Consider the following 12,281-nt stretch of genomic DNA (forward strand, 5'->3'; position numbering starts at 1 on the left):
TCCTTTCATAGGGTTAGCAAAAAAAGTGTGAGGATGTCAAGAATAAAACTTTTCAAATTCATACAGCCCCTATGTAGAACAATGCATCTGTCTCTCCGGCACCCATCCATCTACTCTTTCTGTTTTTTCATCTTCTTTTAGCACAGATATATATCTGTGGCCAAACATTTGATTTAAATGTGCTACTGTTAATAGTCAGAACAGGTGTGAGTGAAAAATCACCCTACATAGTTTGGCAACCCAGGTGCTTAGTGGTGGACCCCACTGACCTCGTATCATGGCTGCCTGTATTTCCATCCATGCTGTACGCTGCCCCTCTGTGGTTGCTGGGTTAGATCTATGGAGTGGTTCCTATGGCTACCTGTATTTCAGTCCATGCTGTGCACTGCTCCTCCGTGGTTCCTGGATTACGCTGCTCCTCCGTGGTTCCTGGATGAGATCTATGGAGCAGTCAGGGGCGGCCTTAGGCATGTGCAAGCTGTGCACCTGCACAGGGCCTCCAAACGCCAATGGCTGCCATGCCAATATATATCCTTAATATAATAATCCTCTGAGGATGGATACATATTTGCGTGGCTGCCCCTGGCAGGAATTTGGCGGCCTCCGGCTCTGTTCCACTTCCAAACACCCTGACCCCCCCCTTCACTGGCCTACGCGCCTCATCGATATTAATGTTTCTGGGCAAGGAGCCCACCACTTCTTTCTCTGTGAGGGGGCTGTGGGTCCGAGGCCCCTGTCATGGCCTTGGCACTGCAGCCGTCTGTGCCAGTCCCTCACGTTGTGTGTCGCAATACCCTCCTCCTCCTAAATTTTATCGTTCTGAGACGAATTCGGAAGGGTAGGAGCAGCCGCAGGTACTGGTCATCTAACGCCTTTTCTGGACGTTTTATTAAAACACCTTCCTGAGCTCTGGGGGACTCCGCCCAGCCCAGACCCCCTCTTCCGGGGCCCCCTACCTACGCTCTCTGCCCAGGGCCACCATGAGCCTAGAGCCTCCCCTGGAGCAGTACCACGGCCACCTGGATTTCAGTCCATGCTGTGTGCTGCTGCTCCTCTGTGCTTCCTGGGTGAGATCTATGGAGTGGTTACCAAGGCTGCCTGATGCCAGTCCATGTGGTATACTGCTCCTCTGTTACTACGTGGGGCTCTAGATAGCTTCTAACTGGGCTGTCTGTTTTCCAATGTTTATCTGTGGGTTCCTTCTCTGTCACTCCTCAGTGGCCATTGCTATTTATTGTTGCAGAAGAAAAATTCTGGGCATCTGTCGAGACCAGTCCAGAAATCACATCACATGAGCACAAAGGTACTGATTTCACCAACTACCAGCTCATTATGAAGAAAGCCAGTCAGTACCTCTTCCCATTGCAGCTGAACGTGCTGAAGTTTGGCTTGTCGCTGCGCTCCTACTCCGCCTCTGTGCAGACGTCCCAGCAGATGGCTGCTGATGAACCTCCCCCGGATGGCTGCATCTTCTTCTTTGTGGTACATGGAGAGTCAACTTGCAATTTCGATGTTTTGGAGTCAGCTAATGCAAACTGCCCTTAAAAAGCCAAAGCAGTTTTTGTTCAAAGGTAATCATAAATATCCAGTCTTCAATCCTGATGTCCCTGTGGTGATCCTTTATGCTGGCATTGGTGCTCAGGAGTTTTCCAATCCACGCCAGTTGCTTGCTGCAAAAGCTCGTGGTGGTGAAATTGGCTATCTGCGGCGACATTTTATAGCAAATCCCAACAAATAAAAGGTTTTCCTTTCAGGCTATGGAGTGGAATTGGCCATTAAAAGCACAGAGTACAAAGCAAAGGATGATACACAAGTAATAGGGACTGAAGTGAACACCACAGTGATAGATCAAAATGACCCCATAGATGAAGTACAAGGATTCCTCTTCTGCAAACTGAGGCAGTTGTACCCTAAGCCGAAAGAGCGAAATCACCTAGTTGAAAGCACCAATGAGATGGCACCACTGAAAGTCTGGTAGCTGCAAGATCTCAGTTACCAGACTGCTACCCGTATCCCGTCTGCTCCAAATTCTGAAGCACTAATGATTATGAAAGACCTCAGCCAGAATTTTCCGACCAAAGCCAGGCGATAGAGCAGGACTGTTGTCAATCAAGAGCTCCGAATGGAAGTGGAAGAAAACCAAAAGTTTTTCAAGGGTACTTTGGGACTGCACCCTGGGGATTCTGCACTCTTTATAAAGGGATTGCATGTTGACCTTGACTCACAGGATATCTTCAGTCTGTTTGACACTCTACGCAATGAAGTTCGGGTAATGGAAGGATTGCATAGGATGGGAATTGAGGGTCTTGCCTTACACAACATTCTGAAGCTGAACATTCAGCCCTCTGATTCAGACTGTGCCGTGGACATCCGGAACGCAGGCATTGCATGGATCAACAACCTTGAACTGGACAGCAGGTAAATGTAAATGTAAATGTAAAAATTACTTATAAAGCGCAGCATACACCGGACGGTTTCTTGGCGCTGTGCAACTTATTTGGTGAGAGGCAGGGGGGGGGGGTATAAAAAGCTTAAGTATAAACACTACGGAAAAGATGGGTTTTGAGGAGAGACCTAAATTGAGAATAAGAGGAACAGGTACAACTCATGGCCTTCCAATGTTCAGGAATTTCTGCGTCCCACATTCCCCGGTGTCATCCGACAAATCAGAAAGAAATTCCACAACTTTGTTCTCCTCATTGACCCAGTCCATGAAATCACATCTGATTTGATAAATGTTGCAGAACTGTTCTTAAGTAACCACATGCCTAGTTTTTGTGGTGGATGATTCTGAAGATGTGGATGGGCTGGAAAAGGCTGGTGTTGCCCTTCTCAGAGCATTTAACTATGTTGCAGAAGAAATGGATAACTACCATGCTTTTCAGACTGTGATATCGGTGTACAACAAAGTAATGCCAGGGGATAAGCTGAAGGTTGAACACGTGATCAGTGTCTTGGAGAAGAAGTACCCACATGTGGAAGTCAGCAGCATACTCCGCAGTGATTCTGTGTACGACAAAAACAGAAAGGAAGGGAACCATTACTATCTGCAGACAGGAGTTGGGCCACTACCCATTGTTCTGTTCAATGGTATGCCCTTTCAGAAAGATCAACTAGATCCTGACGAACTAGAAACTGTGACAATGCATAAAATCCTGGACACCACCAGCTTTTTTCACAGGGCTGTGTACCTGGGTGAATTGACAAATGAGCAGGATATTGTGGACTACATCATGAGCCAGCCCATTGTCGTTCCCAGGATCAATGCCAGAGTCCTGGGACCAGAGAGGCAGTACTTGGACCTAACTGCTTCCAATAATCGTTTTGTGGATGATTATGCAAGATTTACTCTTTTGGACTCCAAAGAGAAAACTGCGTCTGTCGCCAACAGCATGAACTACCTGACCAAGGAAGTTACCCCTGACAAAGGGCTATTTTAAGCCTGAAATGCATAGGGTGTCAATAGAAGAAATGCTGTCTTGGATAAATCTTGTGTTCTGATCATATTCTTGAAGAGGTCTAGATGGGCACGCCTTGAATATGGCAAGCATTCAAAACGCATGATAGAAATGCATGTGGATTAAAATTGAAAAAAGCATGAAGAGCATGGAAAATAGCATCGAGCAACATGGACTAAAAATTGAATAAATTCAATGTGGAAACTTGGAGGATTACATATCCTATTATGCAGTGCGACTGGGAGTGGAGCATAACTATGCTCCCCGCAGTTTCGTGTCAGCAGTGCATGACATAGGTGTCTCCTTTGTAGTTCCTGGGAAGGATCTACGAAGCAATATCACAGCTTTGGAACCAGAGCATGCCATAGATTGCTCCATCGGTGCTCCGGGGAGGACTCTAGGAAGCGTCTAACTTTTGCAGCCTGTATTTCAGTGCACATCTCTGGGTTCCTCCCCTCTAAGCATATTTACAAAGTGACGCATATAGGTAGATGCGTCACTTTGTAAATCCCTGCGCCACATTATACCTGCGCCAGGTATAATGTATGCAAGGGGGGCCTATTGACGCAAGGAAGGGTCATAGAAGTGACGCAGTGAAATCTATGAGATTTCACTGCGTCACTTTTAGGAAGCCGTTGCATCTAAATCTTGCACCTGCCTCACAGCAGGCGTAAGACTGACGCAGGCCCTTTCACATGGGGCTTGCCCCATGTGAAAGGGCGCATTGATGGAGTTGCGTAACTTTTGTGACACACTCCAGCAATGCGACACTTTTGCGCTTACAGATACGTCAGAAATACTGACGTAGCTGTAACTCCTTGCGACATGATGCGTCATACATTAAATATGACGGATCAGGAATGTCGCAAGGAGTGCTCACTGAGAAGTGACGCATCGCTGCTTTCACGCAGCGATGCGTCATTTCTCATAAATGAGGCCCCAGGTGCCTTAACCTCCTTAGCTATCTTAAAATGCAGTAGAGTTGTCACCAATTAATTAAGACAGACTAGCATTATCATCATTTTTTCAATGTTGACAATTTCTTTGAGGTTAGTGTTTGTAATGAATATTGCATAGGATGACAGTTATGAAAAGCTGCTCAGGGCTCTGCCCCTTGTGACGCCTCCTCCCTTTACATCACCAGCCACTATTAACTATTTTGTTTGTTCCCTGAGTAAATCCTGTCTATTTCTAGCACAGAACATAGATTAAGCACAACATAGAATCAAAACACAATATCACAAGTTATGACATACAAGGTATAATAACAAAATGTTACGTCCACCCACATGTGCCTGATCACCAATTGCTGATCCACATTAATCGACAGATCTGCCATCCCCAGGATTCACACCCACACACAGGGAAAAGAGTGGACAATGTCCTCCATGCCCCATGTGAAACGAAACATTGCTGGAGTTGCGTCAGTTTCCAAGCACACTCCAGCAATGTGTCAATTTTGCCACAACAGATCTGTCAGGATTCCTAACGTAAATGTCAAACTCTGCGATATGGAGCACCGTACAGTAAATCCGGTGCATCCATGGCGTCGCAAGGAGGGTGCACTGAAAAGTGTTGCATCTCTGTTTTACTGCAGCAATGCAACACTTTTCATAAATGAGGCCCTAATTCTAGTGGATATTCAACAAAAACTGATGCATAGGAAATAATAATCAATCTATTTCGAGGACAGAGAAAAATAAATTATCCCTTCCTGCTTGAATTAATTCATATCGGAACAAATCTATATTTTATATTCATCTGAAACCAAACTCTATGACACAGAAGGAACTTTCTGAGTAGCTCTTTTTTATTATTATTTTTTTTTTTTATTACTGTTCTATTTTTTCATAGACAGAAAATGTTCTTGTTATGGTTATACAATAGACTACATATATACAACAACTACATATATATACACCACATTTATATTCACCACAAACTATACAAGATATTTACATTGTCATACTAACACATATATTTTCAACCTTTCTATGTATTATAGCCCATTTTTTTTAACAAGAAGGACGCTTACTAAAGTAAAAAAAGCATTCCTTTAAAGCAAGATCTACCAAAAAACAGAGCAGGAGCCTAGAAGGTGTATATTATTTAGACCTTTCTTATTTAAACACTCCTTATTGATCTATTTTTGCAACATACATTTTTGATGGGGTCTTCTTAATAATGTCGACGCGTTTCAGCCCAATAGATATGGGCCTCATCAGGACACAGGCTATTAAAGGACCGTCGTGGTATACATCGTCCTATGTGTGAGGATGGTAAAAATCTAGAAGAGTCTTGATTCCTTACATTGACGACAGTAGACAAAGATCTGTAGCTCTAGATATGTTTGGGTCGCCGCTTTCTAATAGGTAACGAAGGGCTGGCAAATAAACCCCCAAGTTCTCCTGTTTGTCAAGAGTATCAAATTAAACATATGGCCAGGGATCACTTTTTTCGCCTCGTTTTCCTGCTAGTGTGAATCCGCGTGTAGGTTCAACGCCATTCTGATTCTTCCAACGTGCACATCACTGATTCTAGTGGAGGCACTAAAGGCAACCAACAAGGCTGGCCTGTATAATAGACACTACAACTGCTCCAGGTTGCACTTGGCATGAACTAGTCAGGGCAGCTGGTATGAACTAACAATTCAGCTTCCCCCTACTCTTCCCTTTTGCTGTTGGCAGAGATCCTCCACATTCCATTGACGGCAGAGAAGGGGGTTCAAAAGATTCTTCTGCATTAGGGCTGGAGGTGATGAGAGATTTATTACCGGAAGGGAGGATGTTAAATTTACAAGCTCTGGAGGATTGAGCGGGGAACTCATTGTTATCCATCCAGCTGTATTGTAGGATCATTCACACTCTGAAAGCCCTGTATCACATGTCCCCCCTGTGACACAGGAGTGTGTTGCACTCTCTAAAATGACAGCGCGGGTACAAGAGGGAGATGTGCCCCTTCTTTACTCCTATGTGCTTTGGCCCCACGCATACGTGGCCCCCTCGCTAGAGCTCAGTGGGACAGAGACCTGAGACAAAGGTATCAGATAAGTGTTGGATTTACTGCTACAGCCAAATCAAAGAACTATCCTTGAGTAGCAGATATATGATGGTGTGATTTAAGTTCCTGTGTAGGTTGCTCTATACACCAATGAGGCTCGGTTAATTTAGGAATGGACAAGACGACTTTTGAAAGCGGTGTGGCAGATTTAGGGGTAGACGTTTACATCTAGCCAGGCATGTCCAGTAATTCAGGATTACTATAAAAAAAAGTATCCTAAACTATGGAGGCAAGGGTTTCTTCAGACATACCAGTTACTCCCATGATAGAATGGTGGGATGTGTTGCTGATAGGCCAATGGCCCTTAGGAAGTATGCTGCTATAGCATTACTACTTGTGAAACGTTGTGTGACAATGCATTGGTTGTGGTGGCCCATGCCCAGAGTGCAAAGCTGGATAAGTGATTTAGCTAACTGCAATGATGTAACAGAGGGCTGCTCTGCACAGTGGCATACCTTCGCTAAACCTAAAGAGGTCTAGGCTGTTGGATATCCTACTTACTGCGCATGGTGGTAATGGACGATGAAAGCCTGGGAAGCTGTAATGTGCCATAGCATATGTTGAGTGTTTGTCTGATTGAAGGGTCTCTTACTAGATATATGTCATTGGGTTGCTCTGTTTATTGCTCAGTTTTTGTTCTGAAATGTACAGACTGATGTTGATAAAGCATTTGCAATAGCAATGACAAGCATACTGGAACAAAGGACCTACTTCAATGCGATACAATTACAGATGTTTGTAATTGTTGGATATAAAATAATAACAAAACTGAAGTGGAAAAAACAAAACCCATACACAAGGTTAAAAATCGGGGTGTGCAAAGTTTTGATTAAACAAGCATAGATTTGAGCAGCTCCTGGTTAGTCGTCTTTGGTAGTATTCATCACTCTGTTGTTTGCAGAGTTTAATGCTTCCCTTGCTCCTACCCCAATTATAGCATTTCCCTGCAATAGAACTCAAACATGCTATCATTTCTTTAAAATCTCTTTGCCGACTCTTTGCAACTTTACACTCGAGTACAAAACTAAGAAATTAGGGAATTAAATGAATTTCAAGAGTCTTGATCTTCACTCAGAGGGCCAATTGCATGTATTTTCGCATGTTTTCCTTTCATAGGGTTAGCAAAAAAAGTGTGAGGATGTCAAGAATAAAACTTTTCAAATTCATACAGCCCCTATGTAGAACAATGCATCTGTCTCTCCGGCACCCATCCATCTACTCTTTCTGTTTTTTCATCTTCTTTTAGCACAGATATATATCTGTGCCCAAACATTTGCTTTAAATGTGCTACTGTTAATAGTCAGAACAGGTGTGAGTGAAAAATCATCCTACATAGTTTGGCAACCCAGGTGCTTAGTGGTGGACCCCAATGACCTCGTATCATGGCTGCCTGTATTTCCAACCATGTTGTACGCTGCCCCTCTGTGGTTCCTGTGTGAGATCTATGGAGTGGCTACTATGGCTACCTGTATTTCAGTCCATGCGGTGCACTGCTCCTCCGTTGTTCCTGGATTACGCTGCTCCTCCGTGGTTCCTGGATGAGATCTATGGAGCAGTCAGGGGCGGCCTTAGGCATGTGCAAGCTGTGCACCTGCACAGGGCCTCCAAACCCCAGGGGCCGCCACGCCAATATATATCCTTAATATAATAATCCTCTGAGGATGGATACATATTTGCGTGGCGGCCCCTGGCAGGAATTTGGCGGCCTCCGGCTCTGTTCCACTTCCAAACACCCTGACCCCCCCCTCTTCACTGGCCTCCGCGCTCCGCCCCTCCCGGACCCCCTCTTCCGGGGCCCCAACCTACGCTTCCTGCCCAGGGCCACCATGAGCCTAGAGCCTCCCCTGGAGCAGTACCACGGCCACCTGGATTTCAGTCCATGCTGTGTGCTGCTGCTCCTCTGTGCTTCCTGGGTGAGATCTATGGAGTGGTTACCAAGGCTGCCTGATGCCAGTCCATGTGGTATACTGCTCCTCTGTTACTACGGGGGGCTCTAGATAGCTTCTAACTGGACTGTCTGTTTTCCAATGTTTATCTGTGGGTTCCTTCTCTGTCACTCCTCAGTGGCCATTGCTATTTATTGTTGCAGAAGAAAAATTCTGGGCATTTGTCGAGATAAGTCCAGAAATCACATCACATGAGCACAAAGGTACTGATTTCACCAACTACCAGCTCATTATAAAGAAAAGCCACTCAGTACCTCTTCCCATTGCAGCTGAACCTGCTGAAGTTTGGCTTGTCGCTGCACTCCTACTCCGCCTCTGTGCAGACGTTCCAGCAGATGGCTGCTGATGAACCTCCCCCGGATGGCTGCACCTTCTTCTTTGTGGTACATGGAGAGTCAACTTGCAATTTCGATGTTTTGGAGTCAGCTAATGCAAACTGCGCTTAAAAGACCAAAGCAGTTTTTGTTCAAAGGTGATCATAAATATCCAGTCTTCAATCCTGATGTCCCTGTGGTGATCCTTTATGCTGGCATTGGTGATCAGGAGTTTTCCAATGCACACCAGTTGTTTGCTGCAAAAGCTCATGGTGGTGAAATCGGCTATGTGCTGCGACATTTTATAGCAAATCCCAACAAAGAAAAGGTTTTCCTTTCACGCTATGGAGTGGAATTGGCCATTAAAAGCACAGAGTACAAAGCAAAGGATGATACACAAGTAATGGGGACTGAAGTGAACACCACAGTGATAGATCAAAATGACCCCATAGATGAAGTACAAGGATTCCTCTTCTGCAAACTGAGGCAGTTGTACCCTGAGCTGAAAGAGCGAAATCACCTCATTGAAAGCACCACTGAAAGTCTGGTAGCTGCAAGATCTCAGTTACCAGACTGCTACCCGTATCCGGTTTGCTCCAAATTCTGAAGCACTAATGGTTATGAAAGACCTCAGCCAGAATTTTCCCACCAAAGCCAGGCGATTGAGCAGAACTGTTGTCAATCAAGAGCTCCGAATGGAAGTAGAAGAAAACCAAAAGTTTTTCAAGGGTACTTTGGGACTGCATCCTGGGGATTCCGCACTCTTTATAAATGGATTGCATGTTGACCTTGACTCACAGGATATCTTCAGTCTGTTTGATACTCTACGCAATGAAGTTCGGGTAATGGAAGGATTGCATAGGATGGGAATTGAGGGTCTTGCCTTACACAACATTCTGAAGCTGAACATTCAGCCCTCTGATTCAGACTGTGCTGTGGACATCCGGAACTCAGGCATTGCATGGATCAACAACCTTGAACTGGACAGCAGGTACAACTCATGGCCTTCCAATGTTCAGGAATTTCTGTGTCCCACATTCCCCGGTGTCATCCGACAAATCAGAAAGAAATTCCACAACGTTGTTCTACTCATTGACCCAGTCCATGAAATCACATCTGATTTGATAAATGTTGCAGAAATGTTCTTAAGTAACCACATGCCTAGTTTTTGTGGTGGATGATTCTGAAGATGTGATGTGCTGGAAAATGCTGGTGTTGCCCTTCTTATAGCATTTAACAATGTTGCAGAAGAAATGGATAACTTCCATGCTTTTCAGACTGTGATATCGGTGCACAACAAAGTAATGCCAGGGGATAAGCTGAAGGTTGAACACGTGATCAGTGTCTTGGAGGAGAAGTACCCATATGTGGAAGTCAGCAGCATTCTCCGCAGTGATTCTGTTTATGACAAGAACAGAAAGGAAGGGAACCCTTACTATCTGCAGACAGGAGTTGGGCCACTACCCATTGTTCTGTTCAATGGTATGCCCTTTCAGAAAGATCAACTAGATCCTGACAAACTAGAAACTGTGACAATGCATAAAATCCTGGACACCACCAGCTTTCTTCAAAGGGCTGTGTACCTGGGTGAATTGACAAATGAGCAGGATGTTGTGGGCTACATCATGAGCCAGCCCAATGTCGTTCCCAGGATCAATGCCAGAGTCCTGGGACCAGAGAGGCAGTACTTGGACCTAACTGCTTCCAATAATCGTTTTGTGGATGATTATGCAAGATTTACTCTTTTGGACTCCAAAGAGAAAACTGCGTCTGTCGCCAACAGCATGAACTACCTGACCAAGAAAGTTACCCCTGACAAAGGGCTACTTTAAGCCCGAAATGCATTGGGTGTCAATGAAAGAAATGCTGTCTTGGAAACATCTTGTGTTCTGATCGTATTCTTGAAGACGTCCAGATGTGCACGCCTTGAATATGGCAAGCATTCAAAACGCATGATAGAAATCGTGCATGTGGATTAAAATTGAAAAAGCATGAAGAGCATGGAAAATAGCATCGAGCAACATGGACTAAAAATTGAATAAATTTAATGTGGAAACTTGGAGGATTACATATCCTATTATGCAGTGCGACTGGGAGTGGAGCATAACTATGCTCCCCACAGTTTTGTGTCAGCAGTGCATGACATAGGTGTCTCCTTTGTAGCTCCTGGGAAGGATCTACAAAGCAATATCACGGCTTTGTAACCAGAGCATGCCATAGATTGCTCCTACGTTGCTCCGGGGAGGACTCTAGGAAGCGTCTAACTATTGCAGCCTGTATTTCAGTGCACATCTCTGGGTTCCTCCCCTCTAAGCGCTCGGGGGAATTACACAGCATTTATCGCAGTTCATACCGTAGGTTGCTGCTCTGCAGCTCCTGGGAGGGATCTACAAAGCGGTTATCATGGCTTTCTAATGAGTGCATGGCATCAGTTGCTCCTATGTTGCTCCTGAGTGGACTCTAGAAATCATCTCACCTTCCTGCCTGCTTTGCAGTGCACCTCTGTGAGTTCTCCCTTTCTTCCATAACCCCTGGGTGGGCATTACAGAGCATTCATCACGGAATGTATGTAATCCGTGCATGCTGTATGTTCATTCTCATTAGCTGCTGAGTGGAATCTACAGATCATTTAGCATGGTTGCCTATAAACAGTGACTGCCATGCACTGCCTCTGTGTGGCTCCTGCGAGGGCTGAACACATCCTCTATCATGGCTGCCTGTAGCCAGCGCATGCTATAAGCTGCGCCTGCCCCTCCTCGGTGGGCCCTACATGACATCTTTCCCAGCTGCCTGTATCCAGTGCATCTCTCTGGTTTCCTCCTGGATGGGAACTACAGAGCATTTGTTGTGGTATATCTGTTATGAGTGCATGCTGTTGGTTGCTCCTCTGTAGCTGCTGGGTGGACTCAATATGGCATTTATCTTGGATGCCTCTGTTCCAAAGCACACCTGTGAGATGATCCTCTATCACTCCTAGCTGGACTCTTTCAAGGCAAGATTCAGACCTCCACTTTGTGTATCACATAGAGGTGAATGTCTCTTGTGGGAGCATCAGTGAGGAAAACGCTAGTCCAATCATCTGTCCTCAGTCGCTTGGACCATTGTAACGCTCTTTTATCTTCAATAAATGAGATTGCTCTAAGCAAATTTGTTCAAAATACGCCAGCTCATCTCGTTCATAATCTTCCAGCTAGGACGGCCTCTGCCTCTCTTCTGCACATGCTTCATTGGCTACCGATTCGCAAAAGAATTATCTTTAAGGTTTGCTGCCTGACTCACAAGTCCTTGCAGGGCAATGCGCCCAGCTATCTTTCTGAAAAGCTTGTCCGGTCTTGCAGAGTTTTGAGTGCTAGTGATAACGCCTTGCTCTCAGTTCCACGTATCACTAGATCTCGCTGGGGAGGTAGATCCTTTTCTTACCTGGCTCTCCTTCTGTGGAACAAGCTCCCATTTTCTATACGCTAATGTGCAAATCATTTCAATTCTAGGACACTTCTTACAAC

At 45.1% G+C, this 12,281-nt stretch overlaps 2 pseudogenes; both read left to right on the forward strand.

The window, feature by feature from the left end:
* The first annotated feature begins 980 nt into the window (after positions 1-980).
* On the forward strand, positions 981-3,440 carry LOC147697055 (UDP-glucose:glycoprotein glucosyltransferase 1 pseudogene; annotated as a pseudogene).
* A 4,904-nt stretch (positions 3,441-8,344) lies between these two features.
* Positions 8,345-10,610, forward strand: LOC147697056 (UDP-glucose:glycoprotein glucosyltransferase 1 pseudogene; annotated as a pseudogene).
* The last annotated feature ends 1,671 nt before the right edge of the window (positions 10,611-12,281 follow it).

This window comes from Lissotriton vulgaris, chromosome 8 (genome assembly GCF_964263255.1).
Source record: "Lissotriton vulgaris chromosome 8, aLisVul1.2, whole genome shotgun sequence".
Taxonomy (NCBI): domain Eukaryota; kingdom Metazoa; phylum Chordata; class Amphibia; order Caudata; family Salamandridae; genus Lissotriton; species Lissotriton vulgaris.